The sequence below is a fragment of the Erythrolamprus reginae genome, chromosome 11, assembly GCF_031021105.1.
Source record: "Erythrolamprus reginae isolate rEryReg1 chromosome 11, rEryReg1.hap1, whole genome shotgun sequence".
In the NCBI taxonomy this organism is placed as follows: Eukaryota; Metazoa; Chordata; class Lepidosauria; order Squamata; family Dipsadidae; genus Erythrolamprus; species Erythrolamprus reginae.
In genome coordinates, this window is record NC_091960.1 from 24,010,589 (window position 1) to 24,023,300 (window position 12,712).

Below are 12,712 nucleotides of genomic sequence, written 5' to 3' on the forward strand. Positions count from 1 at the left end.
GCAAATTTGCATTTGTGTTTATACTACAATTAGTGAATGTTGATTACACTACAATTAGTTAATTATGGTGATATCCCATGATAAGTAATTTCTAAAAGCAGTTTCAAATCCAGATTAACAGAGTTGGAAGGGCCCAAGCAATTTGCCTCTACCTAGGATTGAACTCATAACCATTAGTCACCTCAAGTGACTAATCAAAAATGATTGAACTCACAACCTCCAAGGTGGTTAACTTAAGAAGGAAGGAAGAATTTATAGCAATAGCAATAGCATTTAGATTTATATACTGCTTCATAGTGCTGTACAGCCCTCTCTAAGCAGTTTACAGAAAGTAAACATATTGCCCCAATAATCTGTGTCCTCATTTTACCGACCTTGGAAGGATGAAAGCCTGAGTCAACCTTGAGCTACTGAGACCCGATCTGCCAAACTGCTGACAGCCGGTGATCAGCAGTAGTAGCTTGCAGCACTGCGCTCTAACCACTGTACCACCGCAATGGTTATTTTTATTTACTAAATAAAAATACATTGTTTCTGAAGTTTCTTGGTAGAAGGTGCAACAGCAAAATGAATTGAATTCACAGATCCCAGCGCTGAAAGAATGCATAATAATGATGATGATGATGATGGTGGTGATGATGATGATGCTGTGGCACAGATGATCCACTGGAACTTGTGCCAGAACTACCATCTACCAGTGACAAAGAACTGGTGGGATCATAAGCCCGAAAAAGTGGTAGAAAATGAGCAAGCAAAACTACTGTGGGACTTCCGACTTCAGACTGACCGAATTCTGAAACATAACACACCAGACATCCTGATTGTGGAGAAAAAGAAAGTATGGATCATCGACATTGCAATCCCAGGGGACAGCGGAATTGAGGAGAAGCAGCTAGAAAAATTAGTGAAATACGAAGATCTAAAAATTGAGCTGCAACGACTCTGGCATAAACCAGTGAAAGTGATCCCAGTGGTACTTGGCACGCTGGGCGCAGGGCCAAAGGATCTCAGCGGACATTTGAAAACCATCGGAATTGACCAAATCTCCACCTATCAATTGCAAAAGGCCGCTTTACTGGGATCGGCAAACATAATTCACCGCTACATCACGCAGTCCTAGGTGCTTGGGAAGCGCCCGACTGGCGATGAAATACGAAATCCAGCATAGTGATCTCGTTTGCTGTGTTGTATTGACATAATAATAATAATAATAATAATAATAATAATAATAATTTATTAGATTTGTATAAAAGAGTCTGCTTTATATTTATTTAGTTATTTTACATGCAGAAACTTTATTTTACAATTTTGTAAAATTGGAAAACTGGAAGGAAAAAAAGAAACAACAACCCTGAAAATAACTTCCACCTTAGGACCCTTGTTTGCTCATGATTTTGATGAGAACACTAGGATGAGCACTGAAAGGTAGATGATCATAAATATCTGTGGGCCTTTGGCCTGGCTGACCCTGGAAAGAAATGCCTGGGCCCTCAGATGGAGCCTGAAGGCTGCCTTCTTCCGCAAAATGGACGGTCCTTTCAAATGGGAACTTGTGTTTTCCCACCACTAGGTGTCTCCAAGTACAACCGCAGGAAGTAATGATGAAATACTGTGGGAATTGTTTGGGTGGAGGGAGGCACCAATTTGGAACATTTCCTTGTACAGTGGCACCTCTACTTAAGAACTTAATTTGTTCCGTGACCAGGTTCTTAAATAGAAACGTTCTTAAGTAGAAGCAATTTTTCTCATAGGAATCAACGTAAAAGCAAATAATGCGTGCAAAACCATTAGGAAAGAAATAAAAGCTCGGAATTTGGGTGGGAGGAGGAGGAGGAGGAGGAAGAAGAGGAGGACAGTCGCTGCTGAAGGAAGAAGGTGAGGTGAGGGGAATCAAAAAAGTCCCAAACTTTAAGAAAACTTTAAAGAAAAAAAGATGGACTCTGAGGCGACGAGGAGGAGAACGTGCCTCCCATATACCCGGTGCGAGGCTGCCTCCCATTCACTGCGCCAGAGAGAGAAACCCAGGGGGAATGGCAGGAAACTGGCCGGGCCTTCGTGCCGCTCTCAAATTTCCTAGGAAATTTTTCCAGGCTTGGGTTCTTAAGTAGAAAATGATTCTTAAGTAGAAGCAAAAAAAATCTTGAACACCCGGTTCTTATCTAGAAAAGTTCTTAAGTAGAGGCGTTCTTAAGTAGACGTACCACTGAATCTGTATCAAATCTTTTTACCAATTGCCTTAGCTGGTTCCCACAGATTTCAGCTGACCTGCAAAAGGCTTTTGTTTCACCTTTGTCTGGACAAACAGAAACCAGTGTTCTTCTAGAAGGAAAGGGAGGGGAAAACAAGCGATATACTGGCACTCTGAGTGAGAAGCTTCCGTTCTTGGTTTGATTTTTAAAATAGGTCCATGGTTTTGCAGAAGGTGAGATCAGTTCTGCGCTACAGGTGTGCCTAGCCCTGACCCCTGACCCCTTCAGCTACCATCTTGCACTGAAGTGGCTTTCCACAGTCAGGTGCCTCTGTGAGTGTTGAGAAGGCAACCAAGGCCGTGACAGGTGAAGTATGAAGGATGGACTTGAGTCAGTGGTGAAATGCAATTTTTTAAAACTACCGGTTCTGTGGGTGCGGCTTGGTAGGTGTGGTGTGGCTTGGCGGGTGTGGCTTGGTGGCCATGGCAGGGGAAGGATATTGCAAGATCCTATTTCCTCTCCACCCATGGTGGAAGGATGTTGCGAAATCTCCATTCCTTCCCCACTTCTGGGGGAAGGATACTGCAAAATCTCCATTCCTTCCCCAATCCAAGGGGAAGGATATTGCGAAATCTCCATTCACATCCCTCTCTGGGGCCAGCCAGAGGTAGTATTTGCCAGTTATTCAAACAACTCAAAATTTCCACTAATGGTTCTCCAGAATCTGCTGAAGTTCACCCCTAACTTGAGGTGACTAATGGAAGAGGAATGGGGAAGGGTTTCTGGCTGTCTCTTCAGGGAAGTCAACCAGAGAATTAAGCTAATGTCTGAGCCAAAATATAAATATGGAGTCAAATTTTGGGAATCTGGTCATTTCTTCATCCCAACCAACCAAGACAAATGATATAGAAAGGTTATTTTAGATAATGGCTGTGTCTTGCCCATGCTGGATCTGATGGAATTAACCCACATACTTGGATAGCACATGAAAACATTAAGAAAGCAAAGGGAAAGATGGTGAAGTAGACCCAGAGACAGGGTTCGAACAAATCGGTACTTTTTATTCAGCTCAGAGAACAAGTGACAGCTCAGCAAGGCAAGTGACAATTCAGCGAGTACCGACTGACTCTGCTTGGAAAAGCTGCTTCTTTTATACATTTGCGGCTCCCGCCAAAGCAAGAGCCAGCCGCGTCTGAGCCAATCAGGAGCGACTTCCTGCTTCGGCTCAGACAGCGCTGGGAGACGGAACAAACTATTTACAGGAAATACAAGGTAGCCATTTCAAGATACAACACCCCTCCCCTCATAGTTGGACACATCCATCACGAAAGCCACGTGACAAAGTCGTCCAATCGGTGGGGCCTCCGTGAAGCTCGCTCTGACCTGCGCAGTTCAATTTCTCCTTCGACACTGACTGTGGAGGATGGCTCGCCGCTGTTCTCCCGGCGCGGCGGACTTGGCCTGGCGGGCCCAACGAAGGCTTCGGAGGAGGAGGATGGCTCGGCGTCGCTGGATGGCTCTCCCTGGCCCGATAAGTCCCTTTGCGTGTCTCTTAATTCGGGCAATGTGTTAAAGTCTGTTGAAGGGGGAGAGTCCATGTCAGCGGGTTGTGGCAATTGGTTTTCTGTTCGCTTCCGAATGTGGTCTATGTGTCGTTTCCACAAACGACCATCCTCTAGTTTTACTATATAAGTCTTTCGTGCATTTTGCTTAACAACAATTCCTTTCATCCAGTTTACATTTCCATCAAAACTTTTTACATATACATTTTGTCCCAAATACATTTCTCTTTCAGGTTTTACACACATTTGATTATTATTAATACAGAATCTTGGGTTCAACCTATCTAGTGGTGACCTTAATTTCCTTCCCATTAATAACTCTGCAGGGCTTACATGTGTGTGCGAGTTAGGGGTGATGTGTTGGGTGAGTAAGAATTGGTCCAAGTTTTGTTGTACATCCCCAGGGCCTGACCTGCGCAATGCCTCCTTTGCCACACGAACGTAACGTTCTGCCAATCCATTAGCCCAAGGCGAGTAAGGCGAGATGAGGGCATGCCTGACCCCTAGGCCATCTAGGAACAATTCGAATTGCCTGGCTGTTAGCTGTGGCCCATTGTCAGACACTAAGATATCTGGGCAACCATGGGTGGCAAACAGTCTACTTAATACCTTGATGGTGGCACTTGTGGTTATGTTGTTCATTGCTATTATTTCCACCCATTTGGAGAACGCATCAACCACTATTAAGAAATACTGGGACCCCACTGGACCAGCAAAGTCAATGTGGATTCTTGACCAAGGACCAGCAGGCTGCTCCCACTCAGCCGGAGTTGTTTTGGGGGGATTAGGCCGTGACTCTTGGCATGGTTCACACTTCGAAACCCAGCTCTCAATATCAGCATCCAGACCTGGCCACCATAAATGCCCTCTTGCTAGGCTCTTCATCCTGACAATCCCAGGATGGCCCACATGTAACATTTTGAGTACCTTTTCCCTTAGGCTTTTGGGGATGATCACTCTATGTCCCCACAGCAGACAACCCTTTACATAAGATAACTCAAGTCTTTTGGTTTTGAAGTCACACAATTCAGGTTTCACAGAATCATTTTGCCATCCCTTAAGTACACAGTTTACCACTTGTTTAAGGATTTGATCTTGCTGCGTGTGTGCAGCTACCTCTTTGGCTGTGGTTAGTGGGTTATCCTCGAGTTCTATCATTAGAACATCTGTGGAAGGAGCAGGGTCCTCCACTAAGTCTGTTATGGGGCACCTGCTGAGGCCGTCTGCGTGATTGATTTCCTTCCCCCCCTTGTGGGTGAGATCATACTGGTACCCTGAGAGGAAAAGAGCCCATCTGATCAGTCTTGGAGACATAAAAGGCGGAGTGGGCTTGTTGGGGGCTAGCAGACCTAGTAAAGGCTTGTGGTCAGTGACTAATTCAAAACTTCTTCCAAAAATGTATTTGTGAAATTTCTTTACCCCTGCCACTAAAGCTAGAGCCTCTTTGTCTAACTGGCTATAATTCCTCTCTGTGCTGGTCATGGTTCTGGAGAAAAATGCTATTGGGGCCTCTGTCTTATTAGGCAGAACGTGAGCTAGGACTTCTCCTATGCCGTACGGTGAAGCGTCGCACGTGAGTCTAATGGGTAGTGAAGCACTATATTGGACTACCACACTTTTAGAAGTTAGTAATTGCTTTACTTGGAAAAAGGCTTCACGTTCAGTTTCCCCCCAGGTCCAGCGGGTTTCCTTCTGGAGTAAACGATGTAGAGGCTCTGCTACTGTTGCCTTCTGCTTTAAGAAAACGGAATAAAAATTAAGGAGGCCTAAAAATGCCTGTAGCTTATTCTTATCTCGTGGCTCTGGGGCTTCCCTAATGGCTCTCAGCTTCTCTGTTGTGGGGTGGATACCTTCTTTGTCTACTTTATATCCTAGGAATTCTATACTGTTGGTTCCCCAGACACATTTGTCAGGCTTGATTCTTAAGCCTTTGTCCTGTAACCTCTTAAGTACTTCCCTTATTCTTTTGTTTACTTGTTCCTGGTTTTCCCCTGCAATTAAGATGTCATCAAAATATGGGATGGCCCCATTAACCCCTGACAATAGGCGTTCCATAATGCTCTGGAATATCCCTGGGGCTATGCTCACCCCAAACTGTAACCTCGTGCATTTGAAAGCCCCCCTGTGCGTTACGATTGTTTGTGCGTTTGCTGTTTGTTCATCGACTGGAAGCTGCTGGTAAGCCTGCGCGAGGTCGATTTTTGCAAACCTTTTCCCTTCCCCCAGGGAGTGTAGGAGTTGTTGTACCACCGGGATGGGGTAGGGGTGATTTTGGAGGGCCTTATTAAGGGTAGATTTATAGTCAGCGCAAAACCTTAACCCTGCTGTTCTGTTTAAGAAAAGTAACAAATCTTCTGTTCCCGGGTCACCCTGACCCGGACCGAAAACTCTTCATTTGCAGTGCTTATGTTTGGTCTTTTTGAAAGCTTTTTTCACTTGGAAAGTAGTCTGAACATTTCTGCACACAATGATATGAAAATTGAAATGAAAAAAGTAAATCTTATTGGTTTATTTTGCGGATATAATGCACGCCCCCCCCATTTTTGTGAAATTTTTTTCAATTTATGGATAGTTTTGCTTGCAAAATGCATTCTATTTTACTAAAGTTGGTATGGGATTGGTAGCTTGAACATTTCTGAACATAATGATATGAAAATTGAACTTGAAAAATTGATGCATATTGGTTTATTTTGTTGATGAAATGCATGCCCCCCCGTTTTTTTTAAATAGTCTTCACTTTATGGATAGTTTTGCTAGCAAAATACATTCTATTTTACTAAAGTTTGTGTGGGATTGGTAGCTTGAACATTTCTGAACATAATGATATGAAAATTGAACTGGAAAAATTGATGCATATTGGTTTATTTTGCACATAAATGTATGCCTCCCCCCGTGTTCAATTATTTCAATTTATATAAAAATTATGCTGTTAATTTCAAACTTACATACTTTTTTTTAGTAAAATGGATTTGTTTCATAAAATTAGTCCTCTGGCTACAATGTGGTTGATTTTCAAAAGGATATTCCAAATATTTCTAGACAAATATGTATAAACAGTGACAATAATGGCACATAGCAAGGCCGGGGGTGGGGGGGTGGCCTTTTTGTGGCAAAAATAAACCAATAAGAACCATTTTTTTCAGTTCATTTATATTTTTCTTATATTCAGAAATGTTCAATTTAGTATATCAAACCTTTTGGGGGGAAATTCCTTAGGGATTTGTAGCCTTAAAAAAATAGAAATTGACACGAAATTAAAAAAGGATGGGGGGGGAGGGGCTTTTTGATCAAAATAAAAATATAAGTCTCAATTTTTCCAGTTCAATTTTCATATCATTATGTTCATAAATGTTCAAACTAGTTTTCCAGTTGAAAAAGTTTTCAAAAAGATCAAATTCAAGTACCTAAAAAAATTATTTTTGGTCCGGTCATATACGAACAGAAACAGACTCGAAGTTATGATTTTTTTTTGCCCAGAAAACAATTAGCCACCACCCCAAAAATATTTTTTGATGATCAGCATTGTTAAATTGAGTAAATGAATGCCTAAGATTTTAAAGAATATTTCGGATTTGGAGGATAAAAAAATAAAAAGTGAAAATGGTTGCAAGCAGCCGAGGGGGGGGGGAGGCCTTATTTCTGATATTAAAAAACCAATAAGAATCATTTTTTTCAGTTCCTTTATATTTTTCTTATATTCAGAAATGTTCAAGCTACCAATCCCACACCAACTTTAGTAAAATAGAATGCATTTTGCAAGCAAAACTATCCATAAATTGAAAAAAAAATCACAAAAACGGGGGGGCGTGCATTATATCCGCAAAATAAACCAATAAGATTTACTTTTTTCATTTCAATTTTCATATCATTGTGTGCAGAAATGTTCAGACTACTTTCCAAGTGAAAAAAGTTTTCAAATTGACCAAACATAAGCACTTCAAATGAAGAGTTTTCGGTCCGGGTCGTATGTGACCCGAACAGAAGATTTGTAACTTTTTTTGCCCAGCAAAAACTAAGCCCCCCACCCCCCAAAAAAAATTCTCATAGAGAGAACCCCTGAAGTGATGGATAGTCATGAAATTTCAAGTTTCAGATATGCAGGGAAAATTTTTTACAGGGACTCAAACTTGGCTTCGGGTCACATACGACCCGAACAGAACAGCACCATCTGGCTTCAGAGGCGTAACTATAGGAGTTTCCCATGGCCCTTGTTCCACAGGGATCAAAATACCTTGGCTTATAAGTTTATCAAGCTGCAGGTCTAGTTTGGGGAGAAGCGGAAGGGGGACCCTGCGAGGTTTTAGCCTGACTGGTGGGACCTTGGGGTCAATGGAAAATGATATAGGGGGCCCCTTATACGATCCTAAGGTGGGGCTGAACACTTCGGGGAACTCTTGCACAAAGTTAGGCATATTATCACAGTTTACATTACACACACCCGAAATTTCAATCCCCAAAGGTTCCATCCAAGCCAACCCCAAGAGAGAGTGCTTAGCCCCCGTTACAATAAGCATGGGTAGGGTACATTTGACATTCTTGAATACAATAGGTACATTTGCTGTTCCCAGGACCGAGATTACCCCCCCCTTGAAAATCTCTGATCACTAAAGAGGTTTGTTTTAGATCAGATTTAGACAGATTAGGCATATACAGTTTAAACTTCTCCCAAGGTATAATGGTATACCTAGACCCAATATCAAGCTCCATCGAGCATGGTTGGTCATTTAGTAACAGTGAGATAACAATTTTGGCCCCTTTTTTTGTTGCCGTGTTATTCACGGAAAATTGAGTGTTACCTCTATAGTAGTCGCGGTTAGCGGTTGAGTAGTTCCTTTGACCCGAATAGCGGAACGGTCGATTTTCTCGCGGCTGGGGGGTCTGGTTTTGTGGTCGTTGGTGTTGCGGTGTGGCGAATGTCTCCTCTGGTGCCGTTGCTCTGCATGCGATGGCGATGTGGCCTCGGCGGTTGCAGCGGCGGCATGTGGCGTCTCGGAAGGGGCATCGATGGCGCTGGTGGTTTCCCCGGCAGCCCGCGCAGGGGGCTGGGTGAGTAGCTCTGTGGTGTCTCGGCTGGTCTTGTACCAGGGACAGTTGTCCTCGTTGTGAGCTGGTTGGCTGGGGTCGTCTGATCCCACGGCGCGGGAAGACGCGGAGTCAATCTTGGCGATGAGTTCTCGCCTTCCGTGTTCTTTTAATTCTCTCGCTGCTGCGTCGGCGGCTTCTGCGGTTTGCGCTAGTTTAATTACGGTTTGTAGAGTCGGCTCGTCTTCGGTGAGGAGTTTGTTCCTCACCGTGGCGCTTCTCATGCCAAAGACCAAGGCATCGGTGAGGCGAGCTTCCGGGTCTTTAAACTTGCATTGTGCAAGCACCGTTCGAAGTCGCGTTGTAAACTGGTTGATTGATTCTGTTTCCTTCTGAGCCATCATAGAGAACTGATGCCGAAAAACCATGGCTGGTTTGGTCGGTTTGAAATGGCTCGCTAACTTGTCTTGTAGGACGTCCCAAGCGACGGTTCTTGCTGGCTGCGGGTCGGTGAGAGTCTGGGCGAGGCCACGGATTTCTGGGCCGCAGTAATTCAGAAAAATAGCCCGTCTGCGATCGGCTTCGGCGTCCTGTATCCCTGCTGCCTCGAGGAAGATCTCGAAGGTAGCCATGTATTCGTCCCAGGACGTTTTTTCAGGGTCGAAGAGTTCCGGAGCCTGGCCGATCTGGACTTTGCTCATGTTGCACGCGATGTTTCTTCCGTCCGTTAGTCGCCAGTGAAGTAGACCCAGAGACAGGGTTCGAACAAATCGGTACTTTTTATTCAGCTCAGAGAACAAGTGACAGCTCAGCAAGGCAAGTGACAATTCAGCGAGTACCGACTGACTCTGCTTAGAAAAGCCGCTTCTTTTATACATTTGCGGCTCCCGCCAAAGCAAGAGCCAGCCGCGTCTGAGCCAATCAGGAGCGACTTCCTGCTTCGGCTCAGACAGCGCTGGGAGACGGAACAAACTATTTACAGGAAATACAAGGTAGCCATTTCAAGATACAACAGATGGCATCAAGCATTCCTACTTGAAATGAAAATTATTATCAGACTTCATGTACCTCTAACATCTACCACAAAAAAAAAAATAACCTCCCCATCTCAATAAGAAAATTACAAACAAGAAAAAAATATCTCTGGGGGAAAAACAAAAAAGGACAAGTTGCCAACTGGCCACCGAGCCAGTTCTGTGAACGTGGCTCGGTGGCCATGGCAGTGCAAAATCTCCATTCCCACCCCACTCTGGAGCCATCCAGAGGTGGGATTTGCCAGTTCTCCAAACTATTCAAAATTTCCACTACTGGTTCTCCAGAACTCGTCAGAACCTGCTGGATTTCATCCCTGCTCCTTACCCAATATCTATGCTGTCTGGGTCCATATGCTAAATTACAAAGTGGATTATTATTATTAATAATAATAATAATAATAATAATAATAATAATAATAATAATAATAATAATTTATTTATTAGATTTGTATGCCGCCCCTCTCCGGAGACTCGGAGCGGATAGGTGAAGTATAGAGTGTCATGGGAACATATCCTATGGAACTGTTTGATGATGCCACTGGAGTCTTTTCTGTCTGTAGAGACTGTCTCACTAGCTTCAGTTGCTGCATTAATGATATTCTCCTCTAGACGTGGCAACCCACCTACAGTTGTCCTTGACTGGGAAAAAAACAGATGGTGCAGCATGAAGCAGCTAAGCGTGTGAGTGGGATGACTAAGTATGAGCACATTATCTACTGCTAAATCAACTACAACCAGAGGACTAATTTTACAATCCCTCTTGCATGGGCTTTCTCATCAGTGGCTTACCTGCTTTGCTTTAAAAGCTGTACTCTACAGTCTGTAATCCACAATAGATTGGCTGCATCAATGTATTGAGACACAAACGGGGCCACCATCAGGAATTTTGGGGCCCCATACAGCCTAAGTGTCTGCCCCCCCCCCGCCATTTTAAAACTATTTTAAGTCGCCAAGCCACTCCATCCCCCGGGGATCATTTCCCGCTTCACGCCAAGCGAGGCAGACCGGTCCCATAGGCCAGTGTTTCCCAACCTTGGCAACTTGAAGATATCTGGACTTCAACTCCCAGAATTCCCCAGCCAGCATTTGCTGGCTGGGGAATTCTGGGAGTTGAAGTCCAGATATCTTCAAGTTGTCAAGGTTGGGAAGCACTGCCATAGGCTATTTCAGGAACTGGGTTAAGTCGATTGTGTGGAGTCGTCCAGGAGAAAGAAAGAAGCGGGAGTGACAAGGGAAAGAAAGATCCTGGCATCGGTCAGGCGGAGCGAGGCTTATTTACCGCTCCTTGGCACTTCTCCCTTCTTGTTGACAAAACCATGTGCTTTCTAGTGAGGGGAGAGGGGAGGGGGATCCCACACCCGGCAGCCACTGGGGAGGAGCTGGAAAGGACGAGGGGAGAGAAAAAGCAGGGTACCAGCAGTCTGGCGGGTGTCTTGAGGGGGCACTCCCATCTGGAAGGAAGGGAAGAAAGGCGAGGGCGAGCTAGGAAGGAAGGAAGGAAGGAAGGAAGGAAGGAAGGAAGGAAGGAAGGAATGGTAAAAGGGGCGATCAAGAGAGGAATGGGTGAATGAATGGACGGAGGGTGGGAAGGAAGGAAGGAAAGAGGGAAGGGACAGGAACAGAGGAAGGGTGCAAAGCAAGCAAGGAAAGGTGTGAAAGGGGAGAGTAAGGGAGGAAGGAGTGAAAGAAGGGAGTGAGGGAGGAAAGAAGGGAGGAAGGAGAAGGAAAGCAAGAAATGGAGGGAGGGAAGGAAGGAAAGAAAGAAAGAAAGAAAGGGGGAAGGGACAGGAACAGAGGAAGGAAGCAAGGAAACTTATGAAAGGGGAGAGTAAGAGAGGAAGGACTGAAGGAAGGGAGGGAGGGAAGAAGGTAGGAAGGAGAAAGAAAAGAAGAAATAGAGGAAGGGAAGGTAAAAGAGAGAAAGAAAAAGAGAAAGAAAGAGAAAGAAAGAAAGAAAGAAAGAGAATGAAAGAAATAAAAAGAGAGAGGGGGAATGAAAGAAATGGAAGGAGGGAAGGAAGGAGAGAAAGAAAGAGGAAGAAAGAAAGCAAGAGAAAGAAAAAAAGAATGAAAGAGCAAGAGAGAAAGAGAGAAAGAAAGAAAAAGAAACAAAAGAAAGAAAGAGGAAAGAAAGAGAATGAAAGAGAAATAAAAAGAGAGGGGGAATGAAAGAAATGGAAAGAGGGAAGGAAGGAGAGAAAGAAAGAGAAAGAAAGAAAGAAAGAAAGAAGTGGGTGGGTGGGTAGATGGATAGATGAATGGACAGACAGACAGACAAGACAGACAGACAAACAGACAGGGTTTATATGCCCATGTCCTATGCTTGCAGTTTTAGGATCATCTTCCAGCTGCGGGGCCGAGAGCTCCCGGATGGTCCTCACCCAGGTCTCGGCAACGCGCCGGTTCTCGTCGGCGTCCTGCGACGCCAAGACGCAAAAGGTCTTGGCCACCTTCTGCCGGCATTCCGCGTGGTACCACCAGCCCTTCTTGGAAGGGTAGCAAACGACGGAGAAGTAGGCGGCCGCCGGCTGCTGCGAGGCGCTCCTGCTCTGGAAAGTGTAGCAGCCCACGCAAGTGGCCAGACTGAGCGCGCTGCCGGCAGTGTTGGTGCTCCGGCCGGCCGAGTCCAGCCTGGCGCACCAGCCGCTCTGCGCCGCTCGTCAGGCTCAGAGCGCAGTTCACCTTCAGGCAAGGGAAGAGGCGAAAGACGCCCAAGAGCAAAACTCCCTCGGAAGCGCTTTGGCCCGAGCCGCCTTCCATCGCCTCAGCCGCAAAGGAGCGGAGCGCCCGCAGCAGCTGGGCTCAGCAGGAGAAGCGCCCCCCCCCCCCATTATTCAATTTTCCCAGGCCCGGTACGCCCCTCCCACTAATACCCGTCTATCGGCGGCCCTGGACACAAACAAAT